The following is a 15,610-nucleotide window of genomic DNA, read 5'->3' on the forward strand; positions in this document are numbered from 1 at the left end:
TTATCTGAATTCAAGATCCTGCCACACACACTGGGGGTATTTTTAACAGATCCCACCCAAGGGGATTGGCAGAGACTGTGGCCAGGATTCTCCGGCCGTTTACGCCGGTGGGATTCTCCAGCCCCGCTGGCAGCACACCCCCGCCGTGGGTTTCCTTGCTATCAGTGGAGAGAATTCCACCGCTAGCAAACAACACGCCACCTCTCGCCAGCTGGAAACATGCGGCTGGGAGGCTAAAGAATCTCCTCCAGCATGTTTAAAATCACAGATGAAAATTGTAACCAACATCACTAAACAAGGTGGTGCAGCAGTGAACAATACTGCCTCACAGCACTCGGGACCTGGGTTTAATTCCGGCCTCAGATGACTGTCTATGTGGAGTTTGCAAGTTCTCCCCGTGTCTGTGTGGATTTCCTCCAGGTGCTCCAGTTTCCTCCTATAGTCCAAAGATGTGCAGGTTAGGTAGATTAGCCATGCTAAATTGACCATAGTATTAGGGGGATTAGCAGGGTAAATGTGTGGGGTTATAGCAATAGGCCAGTGAGGGATTGTGGTTGGTATAGTCTTGCGTTTGATAAGGTTCACTAAGGTTCACCATGGTATGCTTCTGCAGAAAATGCAGATGTATGGGATTGGTGGTAATTTAGGTACTTGGATCAGAAATTGGTTAGCAGATAGGAGACAGAGGGTGGTGGTTGATGGTAGTTATTCATCATGGAGTTCGGTTACGAGTGGTGTGCCTCAGGGATCTGTTTTGGGGCCACTGCTGTTTGTAATCTTTATTAATGATCTGGATGAGGGTATAGTTGGGTGGATTAGTAAGTTTGCTGATGACACCAAAGTCGGAGGTGTGGTAGATTGTGAGGAAGGGTGTCGAAGTTTGCAGGGTGACTTGGACAGGTTGCAGAGCTGGGCCGCGAGGTGGCGGATGGAGTTTAATGCGGAGAAGTGTGAGGTAATCCATTTCGGTAGGAATAACAGATGTGTTGAGTATAGGGCTAACGGGAGGACTTTGAATAGAGTGGAGGAGCAGAGGGATCTAGGTGTATGTGTACATAGATCCCTGAAAGTTGGGAATCAAGTAGATAAGGTTGTTAAGAAGGCGTACGGTGTCTTGGCGTTTATTGGTAGGGGGATTGAATTTAGGAGTCGCAGCGTCATGTTGCAACTGTACACAACTCTGGTGCGGCCGCACTTGGAGTACTGTGTGCAGTTCTGGTCCCCACATTACAGGAAGGATGTGGAGGCTTTGGAGAGGGTGCAGAGGAGGTTTACCAGGATGTTGCCTGGTATGCAGGGGAGGTCCTATGAGGAGAGACTGACAGATTTGGGGTTGTTTTCACTGGAAAGAAGGCGGCTAAGAGGGGATCATATAGAAACATATAAGATGATTAGAGGTTTAGATAGGGTGGATGGTGATAGCCTGTTTCCTCGGATGGAGAAAGCTAGCACGAGGGGGCATGGCTTTAAATTAAGGGGGGGTAGTTATAGGACGGATGTCAGGGGCAGGTTCTTTACCCAGAGGGTGGTGAGGGACTGGAATGCCCTGCCTGCTGCAGTTGTAAATGCGCCTAGTTTGGGGGCGTTTAAGAGATTGGTGGATAGGTTTATGGACGAAAAGGGATTGGTTTAGATTAGTGGGTCAATGTTTTTTTTTAAAAATAAGACTGGTCGGCGCAACATTGTGGGCCGAAGGGCCTGTTCCGCGCTGTAATGTTCTATGTTCTATGTTCTAATGGGCCGAGTGGCCACCTTCTGTACTGTGGGGATTCTATGGTTCTATGCTTCTATGAGGTTATTTGGCCAATTTCTTTTTTTGCCCTTTGTACAATCTTGATGTGGTCAAATTCATTGCCACATTTCCTACATTACAGCAGTGACTAGACTTCAGAAAGGAGCTAGTTGGATATAAAGAGTTTTAGGACCCCTTCAGGTCACGAGAGGCAATTTATAAATGAAATGTCCTTTCCTTCTTTAATTCTCCAATTGGAACTGGTATCTTGTTGTGACTTACTGCTCCTGTTTAATTGTCTTACTTGTAACTGAGTTTGACTGTTAATTTTGGGATGAACATGTGATTTGATTAGATTTGATTTATTATTGTCACGTATATTAACATACAGTGAAAGGTTTTTTTTTGCATGCTATACAGACAAAACATACCGTACATAGAGAAGGAAAGGAGAGAGTACAGAATGTAGTGTTACAGTTATAGCTAGGGTGTTGAGAAAGATAAATTTAATACAACGTAGGTCCATTCAAAAGTTGATGGCAGCATGGAAGAAGCTGTTGAGTAAGTTGGTACATGTCCTCAGACTTCTGTATCTTTTTCCCGATGGTAGAGAGTAGGTCCGGGGTACGTAGGGTCCTTGATTATGCTGGTTGCTTTTCCGAGGCAGCGGGAAGTGAAGACAGATTCAATGGATAGGAGGCTAGTTTGAGTGAAGGACTGGGCTTCCTTCAGGATCCTTTGTAGTATTTTGTGGTCTTGGACAGAGCAAGAACTATACCAAGCTGTGATACAACCAGAAAGACTGTTTTCTATAGTGCATCTGTAAAAGTTGATGAGAGTCGTAGTGGTCATGCCAGATTTCCTTAGACTTCTGAGAAAGTAGAGGCATTGATGGGCTTTTGTAACTATAGACGTCCAATAATATCATGTTTAACACCTTTCAGGACAACACAGTGAGCATTATATTCAAGGATATATTTAGTCTCACTCATAAAGATACAGATTGTGCTTCATAGGAAAATGAAATGTATATGGCAACTACTTTACTATCAGGTTGCATGTTTATATGCTGGACAAAAGCTTAAGTTAAAACAGTGGGTATAGGGATACTTTTTTCCCAGTACACTTTGATTTCCATGCTAACACTCCATTGCCAATATCCACTATTGGGTCTACTGCCTCTGATACAACCTATTGAACAACCCACACAAGATAGTTTGCTGTTCTTCCAGCTTCCCACTCTGAAATTGAATTCCAAATCGAGATGACAGTGGCTGACTTTATTGCTAAGTGCATTCTCTTGTAGGATTTGAACATAAAAGGAGAGAGATTCTGCAGGGGCTTTCCTATCATCACTTTGATGGAATGTCGCCGGAAAGCCTCCAGAAATGTGTATGGAAAATATGTTGCTCTGTGCCACTACGACGTGAACAATGCATTTTTCTCCAATAATTTTTGCTGTGGAGATCCCTTCATGAAATCAGTCATTGTAAACACCAAAGCTAATAGCTCACTAAAGAAATCCAGCAATCAATTTGTTTCTCTTATGATGTGACATCGCTTTCAGTAATGGCTTCCCGAAGGAAGGCTAACACATCTTTTCAATTAGACACAGACTTAAGGATTGGTTCATGTGGCAGTTGACTTGACAATTCATTCAAAGTATCCAAAATGTAACACCCTGAAGTTTCCTTCACACTTGCAATTCAATATACACATAGGGTAGGATTTTACACGCCTCACTTGTTCCAAAACCAAAAAAATCTCACCTGAGGTCTATGGACCTTTCCATGGTTCGCCCCTCACCTGTTCAGATTCCCATGGTGGCCGGGATAGTAAAATTCCAGTCATAATCTGGGCTGAGACCAATTGTGTAGCATTAAAAGCATTAATTTTAGACATGATTTACACCTGTAACTGCAATGTGGCCCTTGCTCTATTATGTTGAACCATCAAACCTTCTGTCCAGTTAACTCTCCACCCCAAAACTGGTCCCACCCCAATCCTTAGACCCCACATTGAATTTATTGTGTCCAGGTATGTTGGAAAATGGAATCACTTTTCTTGTCTATTTATTGCAATCCTTTGAGGGATTTATAAAGAAATCATCAACTCGATCGGCTCAGTATTACTTCTTTCTTCCAATGCATTTTGTTGACAAAGTGTAAGTCAACCTTAAAAACGGAAAGGCTTTTGATTTCAGTTCTTAAACATGTGTGTCTGATGTGCATGATGCAAGTTGAAACTTCTTAAATTTTAAGATTCAGAGAAGAATAAAATTAGAGTCACATTGGCCCAGGTTCTTTATTCAATTCATGCCCATTTTAAGTTTGGTCATTCTATAGTGAGGTTAGAAAGGCAACTTGGGTAGAACCTGACATTGAAAAGGGGGGTTGCTGTGGGGGTAATTTTGATTGTTCCCCTGGTGAAAATCTAGGCTAGGTTGCCCTTGTTATAGCCTTTTTGTTTTCAAATATAAAATAAATGATTCTACATTTAGGACCCAAGACAAAAAGACATTCGTGCTCTCTCAAGAGGCTCACATAAATATGGATTAATATCATGCCCTGAAGTTTTGAATACTTCCAGCAATTATTTTGCATGCTAGGTATATTTCCCCTGATTTGACACTTATTTGCTGGAACTTTTGACTTTAGTGTGGCATAAAACAAGCAATCTGGGATAAGTTTCTCATTATACAATCTGTTTGAGTTTCCTCTCAATTGTAAGTAAAATGAATATTATGCCCTTACAGTTTATTTATTAGTCACAAGTAACACTGCAATGAAGTTACCGTGAAATTATTCGACTCACCACACTCTGGTGCCCGTTCAGGTCAATGGGTTAGCATTGTTCGGTTAGTATTGCCGTGCACCTAACCATCACGTCTTTCTGATTGTGCAGGGAAACCAGAGCACCCAGAGGAAATCCAGGCAGACACAGGGAGAACGTGCAGACTCCACACCGACGCTGACCCAAGCCGGGAATCAAACCCGGGTCCCTGGCGCTGTGAGGCAGCAGTGCTAACCACTGTGCTGCCGTGTTGCCCTGCTTAGCTTGCTTCAGATGAGCCTGTCAAAAATCTTCATAATATTGAGCCAATATGCCTTCTTTTATTCATTCATGCGACACGGGGCATCGCTGGCTATTCAGCATTTTTATTACCATCCCTAGATGGGTGGCGCAGTCTTTAGCACTGCTGCATCACAGTGCCAGGGACTTGCTGGCTTGGGTCACTGCCTGTGCGGAGTCTGCTTATTCACCCCATGTCTACATGGGTTTCCTCCAGATGTTCCAGTTTCCCCCTATAGTCTGAAAGATGTGCTGGTTGGGAGCACTGGGACATTCTAAATTTCCCTCAGTGTACCCAAACAGGGTCAGAGTGTGGCAACTAGGGGATTTTCACAGTAACTTCATTGCAGTGTTAATTTAAGCCCATTTATGACACTAATAAATAAATTTTAAATAGTTGTCTTGAACTGTGTGGCTTGCTAGGCCATTTCAGAAGTCAGCTAAGAGTCAACCACATTGCTGTGGCTCTGGAGTCACATGTAGGTCAGACCACGTAAGAACGGCAGATTTCTTTCCCTAAAGGACATTTGTAAACCAGATGGGTTTTCCCAACAATCGACAATGGTTTCATGGTCATCAATAGATTCTTAATTCCAGATTTTTTTAATTGAGTTCAAATTCCATCACCTGCTCTGGCAGGATTCGAGCCTGGGTCCCCAGAACATTAGTTGAGCTTCTGGATTAATAGTCTAGCGATAATAGCATGAGCCATCACCTCCCCCAATCTAGATGGAGTCATTATTCCGATCCCCTGGAATGACAAACAGTTGTGGGAATGACTCCAGTTATCATTTTGGTCTGATGGTAACTTGTATTTTCACACTAATTCCAAGATCAAAACAGAAGTGGATTGCAGGTTGATACCATGTTGATCCTACTGATTGGTCCTATTCCTCTTGCTGTTGTATTCCACTTCACCAATGGCATATGAAGTCTTACAGGAAATTTATAGCACAATGAGCATACAATTGGGAATAAATGTCACTATAATTTCCTTTCTCAGTGAAACACCTGAGACACTAAATCCACTATTTTTATGTTTCTGACCTTGTAAGTAAAGCTTATTTTTCTTTGTTTCCCATGGGATCTATTGGCTTCATTCTCTTAGAAAGTGTCAAACTTTGTCTACTTTATATGATGCATTATTGGTCCCTAACCAAATTCTATCACAAACTTTGGGGTAGTGTCCAGAATCATAGTACTGATTGTGTGATTTTCATGTCACAAGAGCCAATGCTATTGGTCCTGTCAAAAAACAAATATAAATGCAAGTTCTTTCCTCCTATACCTGAGTCTGTTCAATGAACTACCTGACAGTGCATTGACACATTACTCCAAACCTCCAGGATTAGTCTGTCTCAATTGGATTATTAGTGATGAGAATGATGGTTATATCCTTCTGATGTTTAACAGTAACTTCTGTTTACGCAATGCCACAGTGAGATGCGAGAAGGGAATCAATCATTCTGTACCAATCAAGACAGGTACAGGAAATAAATATGCTGTTTTTCTCTGTTTTTCAAAACAGACAATTGCTGGGATTTTACAATCCCAGATAAATGGGAATACCACCACCTGCAAGTTCCCCTCCAAGCCATTCATCATCAACAAAACGTAAAAGATCGTCATCCATTTCAGGAAGAGTAAAGGAGAACATGCCCCTGTCTACATCAACAGGGACGAAGTAGAAAGGGTCGAGAGCTTCAGGTTTTTAGGTGTCCAGATCACAAACAACCTGTCCTAGTCCCCCCATGCCGACACTATCGAAGAAAGCCCACCAACATCTCTACTTTCTCAGAAGATGAAGGAAATTTGGCATGTCAACTACGACTCTCGCCAACTTTTGCAGATACAGCATAGAAAGCTGTATCACAGTTTGGTATGGCTCCTGCTCTGTCCAAGACCACAAAAAAATACAAAAGGTTGTGAATGTAGCCCAACCCATCACGCAAACCAGCCTCCCATGCATTGACTCTGTCTGCACTTCCCCCTGCCTTGGCAAAGCAGCCAGCATAATTAAAGACCCCATGCACCCTGGATATTCTCTCTTCCACCTTCTTCCATCGGGAAAAAGATACAAAAGTCTGAGGTCACGTACCAACCAACTCAAGAACAGCTCCTTCCCTGCTGCTGTCAGACTTTTGAATGGACCTGCCTCTCACTATGTTGATCTTTCTTTACACCCTAGCTATGACTGTAACGCTACATTCTGCCCTCTCATTTCCATCTCTATGAATGGTATGCTTTGTCTGTATAGTGTGCAATAAACAATACTTTTCACCGTATGCTAATAATGTGACAATGATAAATCAAATCAAAATTCTGACTTGGAAATATATCGCCATTCCTTCGCAGACATTGGGTCGAAATCCTGGAATTCCCTCCCTAATGGCATTGTGGGTTAACCCACAGAACATGGACTGCAGCGATTCAAGGAGGCAGCTCACCGCTACCTTCTCAAGAGCAACTAGGGACGGGCAATAAATGCTGGCCAGCCAGCGATGCCCATATTCCCTGAATGAATTAAAAAAGAATTTTTAGAAATGGCTCCTGTTGATCACATTGTTTGCTTCTGGAAGTTTCTGAGCAGTTTGAAAGTGAACAAAGAACAAAGATCACATCTTCTGGAACCATAGAATTACAGAACTCCTCCAGGGCAGAAGAAGGCCATTAGACCCATCAAGCTTACACCAGCAATAACCCCACCATATCCCTGTAACCCCACATATTTATCCTGCTAATCCTCCCAAAACTAGGGTCAATTTAGCATAGCCCATCAACCTAACCCACACATCTTTGGACTGTGAGAGGAAACAGGAGCACCTGGAGGAAACCCATGCAGACACGGGGAGAGTGTGCAAACTCCACAAGAGACAGTGACCCAAGCCAGGAATCAAACCCATGTCCCTGGCACTGTGAGGCAGCAATGCTAACCACTCTGCCACCATGCCACCCCAAGTGATGAGAGGTCACCAGGTTATAATGCAACAGGTTTATTCAAAATCACAAACTTTTAGAGTGCTGCTCCTTCATCAGGTGAAGTGGAGAGAGAAGCATTCAGGCATAGAATATATAGACCTCTCAACTTGTCCACTCCAATCCATCAAAGAGTCTCCACACTGCTGGAAAGCAGTGTTCCTTGCATTGTGCAAAAAATGGTCTCTCAGACAAGATATCTGCTCCAGCCAGCTATGAACAAAGGCAGCTGTTTGCACCTTCGAGTCTGGTGCTCATGGCCAAAGTGTTACTTGTTCTAACACACAATGGTTTTCAGCCAGGGGCTCTGTTTAACAATCTGAAACCAATGACACAATTCCTACTAAACACCTCAAAATTCCACCTCTGGGAACATGCATCCTTTGTCTCACACCTAGGAGAAGCAGTGGGAGATATGTCCAAACCTCCCCAGGCTGTAAGAACTTGTTATATTATACTGTGGACCTGAACTCAGTCAGTTACAGTTTGACCATCAAAGAGAAACAGTAGCTCCAGGCAAGTAGCCTGTGCTGTTGACCATCTCACCAGCAAGCTGGTGGCATCAGAAAGAATGCTGGCCCTTATCAAAAGAGTGAACTGCTGGAACATGGAATGTGTGCCTTCAAGACTGATTTAACTCTATGGTCAGAGTTTTCTGGCTGTTCACATCCGCGGGATTATCTGTTCCTGCTGCAGCGAATGGGGACTTGGCTGAGTGCCAAATTCTCCAACCTTGTTGGCAACAGTGGCGAGTTGTGAACAGCCAGAAAGTTCTGGCCTGAGTGTCTTCTCCCTGGTGGAAGTCCCGTTTCTGGGAAAATGCATTACCCTGTAACACTCAACTATCCCTTGAAGAAACATTCTATTAGACTATTGATTCTGAACTCTGGACACAAATAAATCCCTAAATTGGAATTTACTGTGGCCTGGTCTGAATGTCTTCCCTTTCCCTTATCTTCCTTTCATTGGAACAGTGCAAAATTGGGCAGAGGTTGCAAAACCCCTTTCCATGTTCTGTGTATTTGTGTGAAATCAGGGTTGTTTAAATTAATCCTCCCCCTGTTCCACCAGTGGTTAATCTAAAATCTGGGAAAATCTGAAATCCGCGACGGTCTTAGTCCGAAGGATGCCAGATTTTGGATATCAGACCTATAACTCACTGAGTTTTGAGAAATTTAAGACGTAAGGCCACTATGTTGTGTAAGCATTTTATTTTTATTCCACTCCTGGAGGGAAAACATGGGGCAAGTTATTTTAGTTGGCTGTACCGTACGTGCTGTATTCAGCAAAAGTCTCAGTTTTGTACCCTTCCATCTTCACCTCAATGAATTCTGGGTTGGACATGATGCTGAACTCTTCTTCCGCCACCTTCATCTCCTTGATCACTTCTTCAGGCAGGAGCCCTCCCCCTATTCAGTGGATCCCTTTACCCACCTCCAGCATTCTCCCTGCACTTGGGCCCCTCGCTCTGGCCTCTTACCTGCTCTTGATCCTTTCTTTGAGAATTGTTGGAATGTCATTGGCCATCTCGATTCTTCTCTTGTCTCCCACTCTAACTTGTCTCCTTCTGAACTTGCTGCGCTTTGCTCTCTCAGGTCCAACCCAAAACCAAAGGGCTTTGACAAAGGGTCATCCTGACTCAAAACCTTGGCTCTGTTCTCTCTCCAAAGATGCTGTCAGACCTGCTGAGATTTTCTAGCATTTCCTGGGGTTTTTTTTCAGTTTCTAGCACCCGCAGTATTTTGCCTTTATTTTAGTTCAGTTGGCTAGATGGCTAACCTGTGTTTCAGAATAGTGCCCACGATGTGGATTCAATTCCCATTCTGGCTTTAGCAAACCTGGCCCCCAGAGCTGTGCTCCTCAAGCTATGTATGAAATTGTCTTTGTCTAATTGAGAGATATAGCTGTGGAATTTGGATAATTACCTACCTGTTTAAAATGTGTGAAGTTGTGTGAAATCAAGTTTTCCATTTGTTGATAATAACAGGGTGATAAAATTAGTGAATATTGGAAGAAAACAGTGTCGGGAGTGGAATTACTCTTGGGCAGTGGTGTGAAATAGGCAATAGCAAATCAGGCACCCATTTGATGTACTGCCTTATTTATTTTCCATCGACTTCAGTGAGACAAAAAAAAAACTATTCTTGTATAAAACAGGCTGCCAAATTGTTATCGCCCAGTCTCGTCTCCATGTTTTCCATCACTGCTGCTGCAAAAACAACCCCCGTTGTTCTTAATCCACTCCGTACTTGTCGTCACACTGTCAAGATTTCCAAAATCCCAGGAGGTGGTTCTGCCCTCTCTTTTATTCGCAATAACCCTGAAATTCTGAAGCCAAGTTTGCAAAGTAGCTTTGTTAGGCGGGACACTGCATTAATCAAAGGATTTGCAAATGTCATACGGAATAATTTAAAAAAAAAGAGAAATCTTCATGCAGCTGAAAGATGCACTTTGCCTAAATATAGCTCATTTGTTTCATTTTACAAAAGTCAAGTAGATTTTTTTTCCCCCCAGACAATAGTAACCTACGGAATCCACCAGAACAAAGCAATCAGCTGGATTGACAATTCTTTTTATTCAAGTGCATCTGAAGACAACACCAAACATATCGCTTTGAAGACAAACTATTTTAAAAAATGGTCAATTAAAGCCCAGGCTTAGGAATGAGAGAAATATGGAATGCATCACTTCTTAACATCTTAATAAATCTACTATATCAAACACCTGCATGTTGGAAAAGATAAAGAAAATTCTACACTTTCATCTATCTTATTACTTTTGAATGACTCTGAAAGCTAAAACTATAAGTTACAAAGAAGGGCTCACAGGATCAAAGCAGTTTTCTTTGAAGAATGAATATTGTGAGGAGAAATGATCCGAATCATTAAAATGTTGAAAAGAATGGATAATGGAGGTGTGAGTAAGAAGTAGGTTATTTAAGTTTAAAAAATGGCCACTGAACCGAGAAATATCAGGCTTTAGCTGATAAGGCTGAAATGGCGGATAACTCTGGAACCTGTCACATCAAATGTCGTCTCACAGAGCGTAGTAACAAAAAATGATGATGGCAATCAACAGCTCGGCAACCACTGAAGAGCAGATATCTCCTCACCCGAGACCCAACCGCACCACAAAGCCCACAAGCAGATGTTAGCAGGTGTGTGGAGTTCTCCGAAGTGGTGGTACCTCTCCTGAACTTGTGCTTTTTTTTTCAAAAAAGATTAATAGCACAAGATTGATGGGGAGAAAAGAAAATGAATGGAATCGATGAGAGCCATCAGCAGGACGCACCAGGTCTGCTTACAAATGTTGGAAAGGTCATCTTGTAGGTTTACATCTTCTAAGTGCCCAGATCACCAACTATCTGTCCTAGTCCCTTCACGCTGACACTATAGTTAAGACAGCTTCTAGTTTCTCCAGAGGCTAAGGACATTTGGCATATCGGCTGTGACTCTCACCAATTCTTACAGATGCACCATAAAAAGCATCCTTTCAGGCTGTAGCAGCTTCACGTGGCTCCTGGTCTGACCAAGAGCGCAAGAAATTACAAGGGGTTGTGAACGTAGTCCAGTCCCTCACGCAAACCAGCCTCCCATCCATTGACTCTGACTACACTTTTCACCGCCTCAGAAAAGCAGCCAGCATAATCAAGGACCCCACGCACCCCGGACATTCTCTCGTCCACCTACCTCCATCGGGAAAAAGATACAAAGGTCTGAAATCACATCTCGATTCAAGGACAGCTCCTTCCCTGCTGCCATCAGACTTTTCAATGGACCTACATTACATTACATTGACCTTTCTCTACAGCCTAGTTATGACTGTAACACTACATTTTGAACCCTCTCCTTTCCTTCCCCCATGTACTCCATGAACAGTATTCTTTGTCTGTCTTGTGCATGAGAAATAATACTTTTCATGGTATACAAATACAGATCACATTAATAAATCAAATCAAAGGTGTGGTTGTGATTTCCCAGATGACAGTGCTTATCCTGCACTTATACTTTTTTCAAAAAAAAATTAATAACACAAGATTTTAAGCAGATATCAGCAGATATGGTGATGCTTTCCAAAGTGACGGCACTTCTCCTGAACCTGTACTTTTTCTAAAAAAAAAGATTAATAACACAAGATTGATGGGGAGAAAAGAAAGTGACTGAAAGTGATGAGAGCCATCAGCAGGGTGGCACAGTGACACAATGGTTAGCACTGTTGCCTCACAGCGCCAAGGACCTGGTGCCAATTCCCAGCTTGGGTCACATTCTCCCCATGTCTGCGTGGGTTTCCTCCGCGTGCTCAGATTTCCTCCCACAGTCCAAAAATGTGCAGGTTAGGTGGATTGGCCATGCCAAATTGCCCCTTAGTGTCGGGGGACTACTTAGGGTAAATGCACAGGGCTATGGGGATAGGGCATAGATGGGATTGTAACAGTGCAGCCTTGATGGACTGAATGGCTCCTTCTTCACTGTAGAATTCTATGATTCTTCGATTGAGAGGGGGAGAAAAGAAAATGATTGAAATTTATGGGAGCCATCAGCAGGTTGCGCCAAGTCTGCTGATAAATAGATGTTGGAAAGATTGTGGGTTAAGTATTCATCGCTACTGCTTTGTGAAGGGGTTCATCCACAACTGGTTCAATTTTATTCCATTGATTTAAAACCTGGCAGCTTCTGTAACAGGCTAACAATCCAATCAGCATGGTCACTGCCCAGGCAATGAAGATGAACATTTCATAAAGAACACACACGTTAAGGATTACGAGATCAGTAGTCCGAAAACCAAATGAACCATTACTCTGATAAGCTAGGAGTCAGAGTGAAAGAGAAAGAAGTAGGGAAGCTCAGGGGACCTACCAACAACAACTTATTTTTATGGTAGCACCTTTAATAGTAAAACATCCCAAGGCGTTTCTCTGGAGCATTGTCAACAAAATTTGATATCAAGACACTTTAGGACTCATTGGGTCTGCTGGCCAAAAGCTGAGTTTAAAAGGGAGGGTTCAAGAAACATTTTAAAGGGGAATCATAGAATCACCAGAATCCCTATAGCACAGGGGGTGGTCATTTGGCCCGTCGAGTCTGCACCGACCACAATCCCATCCAGGCCCTCTTCCCATAACCCCATGTATTTACCCTGCTAGTCCTTCTGACACTAAAGGGCAATTTTAGATTGGCCAATCCACCCAACGCGCACATCTTTGGACTGTGGGAGGAAACCGGAACACCCAGAGGAAATCCATACAGACAAGGGGAGAAGATGCAATCTCCGCACTGAAAGTGACCCAAGGCCAAAATTGAACCCAGATCCCTGGCGCTGTGAAGTAGCAGTGCTAAACACTGTGCCATCATGCCACGCTATAATTAAGAGACAGAGGGACAGAGAGAGAATTCCAACACTTGGAGCCAAGGTGGCTAAAAGCACAGTCACAGATGGTGGGGCAATTAAATTTGTGAAGGTTCATCCCAGTGGCTAGAATTGGAAGAATGCAGCAATCTCAGAGGATTGTAACGTTGGAGTGAGGCCACAGAGGGATGGAAATTTTAAAATCAGGGTATTGACTGGAAATCAATGTTGGTCAGGGAACACAGGGATGATGGAGGAAAGGGGATTTGGTACGTGTTAGACTACAAGCAACAGAGTCTTGGATAAACTCAATCCTCAGAGTGTAGAAGGTGGTAGGGTGGTTGGGAAGGTGTTGGAATAGTCAAGTAAGAAGCCTCACAACACCAGGTTAAAGCCCAACAGGTTTATTTGGAATCACGAGCTTTTGGAGTGCTGCACCTTCATCAGGTGAGCCAATAGACAAGGCTAATGGTAAGGAAAGGCATGGTTGAGCTAGCAAATGCGCGGGGAGAAGAACCAAGATAGACTATCTTGATGGATGAGGAGATTTATAGGTCATTTGCATCTGAGCCCTGGAAATAAATGCAGCAATATCTGTTCACTCATAACATTCTCAGATTTCCTCAAAGGTTGGACCACAGGTAACTCTTGAAATGAGCAAGAAATTACTGGACAAATGCCTTGTGTCTCCAGCTCACTATATAGTCTCTTTAATATATCTGATTGACTCTCAGATCAAGCAACATGACACAGCTCAAGGTAAAGGGGAGAACTCTGACTGCAAGTTTATTTTTTTTATATTTGCAGAAGTCTATACAGAGCTGCTATAAATATGCAACATCTTCATTGGCATAAAACTTGCTCTTCCAACTTCTAATCCTCCTGAGAAGTGTCTTGGGACATTTTATTATGTTAAAGGCATACATGTTGTTGCTAAAATTGAATACAAAGTCGCTTGGCTCAATATTTCTCTCCCACTCAGGGCTAACTAAAATCCTTCTGCAAGACAAAAGTGTCCCTATACCTTATTGCAAGGAACAATGTCCTCTCCATCTCCACATGAACATGGTGGTGAATGTTTCTCTGAAACCTAAAAACATATATGCAGAATGTGCCACTTAGAAGATCTCAAAGTATCCCACATCAGCCCAAATGAGTGCGGAGTACACCCTGAAACACTTTTCCTATTCAATGAAATTGTTATATGGGGCTGTGAAGATCACACACTTTCTATTAATTATTCTTCAGACCTGTGGAATTATAGAATATAGTACAGAAGGAGGTCATTTAGCCCATCGAGTATGCACTGACAACAATCCCACCCAGGCACTATCCCCATAACCTCATGCATTTATCCTGCTAATCCCCCTGATGCCAACGGGTAATTTACTATGACCAATCCACCTAACCTGCACGTCGTTGGACTGTGGGAGGAAACTGGAGCACCCTGAGGAAACCCACGCAGACACTGGGAGAAGGTGCAAACTCCACACAGACAGTGACACAAGCCGGAATCGAACCCAGGACGCTGGCACTGTGAGGCAACAGTGTTAACCATTGTGTCACCATGCAGTCCTTGGTGAAGGTTCAGTGATGCTACCCAGAAGGATACAGCAGCAAAGAAATTCCAAACAGTGTTGATTGTTGAATGGCCTTTACCCATTCAACAGTCCTGAGAATACCCATTGAGCTGAGGAAAGGATGAGAGAGTCATTAGAAGAGAGAGAAACAAAGATTCAATTTTAAAAGAAAATAAAGTAAAACATGAAAAGTAGCCACAGGTAAGAGAGAAAGCAAGAGAGAATAATAGCTAAACAAGACAGAGACAGAGAACAGAGGAGGGGAAGTGCTCACAAATGAGAGACCCATTGTCATATCAAGTGCAACCAACTAGACCAGGCTCAGGTGTATAATCTTTGGTTTCAGAGCAACATGAGCCACTTCAACATCTCACTTGTGCTTTCCAAACTATTCTTGTTGAATCGCATTAACATGAGAAAGCTTAAAAAAGTATGAAAAGTAAGAGCTTATGCTTTTATTGTGGGGATAAAGGCCAACTATTATGCTGCATTTTACAGTTTCAAATGATTAATTTGACAAAAAACATTATCGTGCTCTAAGTAAAACTGTTTCAATAGTATAACTATGGTGCACTTACAATAGTTATGGATTATACAGTTTGAGGAACATGTTTTATCATTGACAGCATTTTTTTTAATATAGCTGAAATAATAAATTAATTGAAACATACTTTTAGAAGCTTAGAAGTAATATGAGTCAAATAGTCTTAATTTTACGCATTTTAAGTTTGTGTTAAGAATGACTTTACTGACAAAAATATGGTGAAAAAGTTTTTAAAAATGCAGTAATTCAAAAGTAATTTTTCTATTGTTACATGAATTCAATATATGCATTTTATTCAAGTAGGTTTTGGATCCTATGAGAGACACTTGGCAATTTGCCAAGTATTTGGTTAAGAAATGG

This window comes from Carcharhinus amblyrhynchos, chromosome 1 (genome assembly GCF_965287045.1).
Source record: "Carcharhinus amblyrhynchos chromosome 1, sCarAmb.v2.hapA, whole genome shotgun sequence".
NCBI lineage: Eukaryota > Metazoa > Chordata > Chondrichthyes > Carcharhiniformes > Carcharhinidae > Carcharhinus > Carcharhinus amblyrhynchos.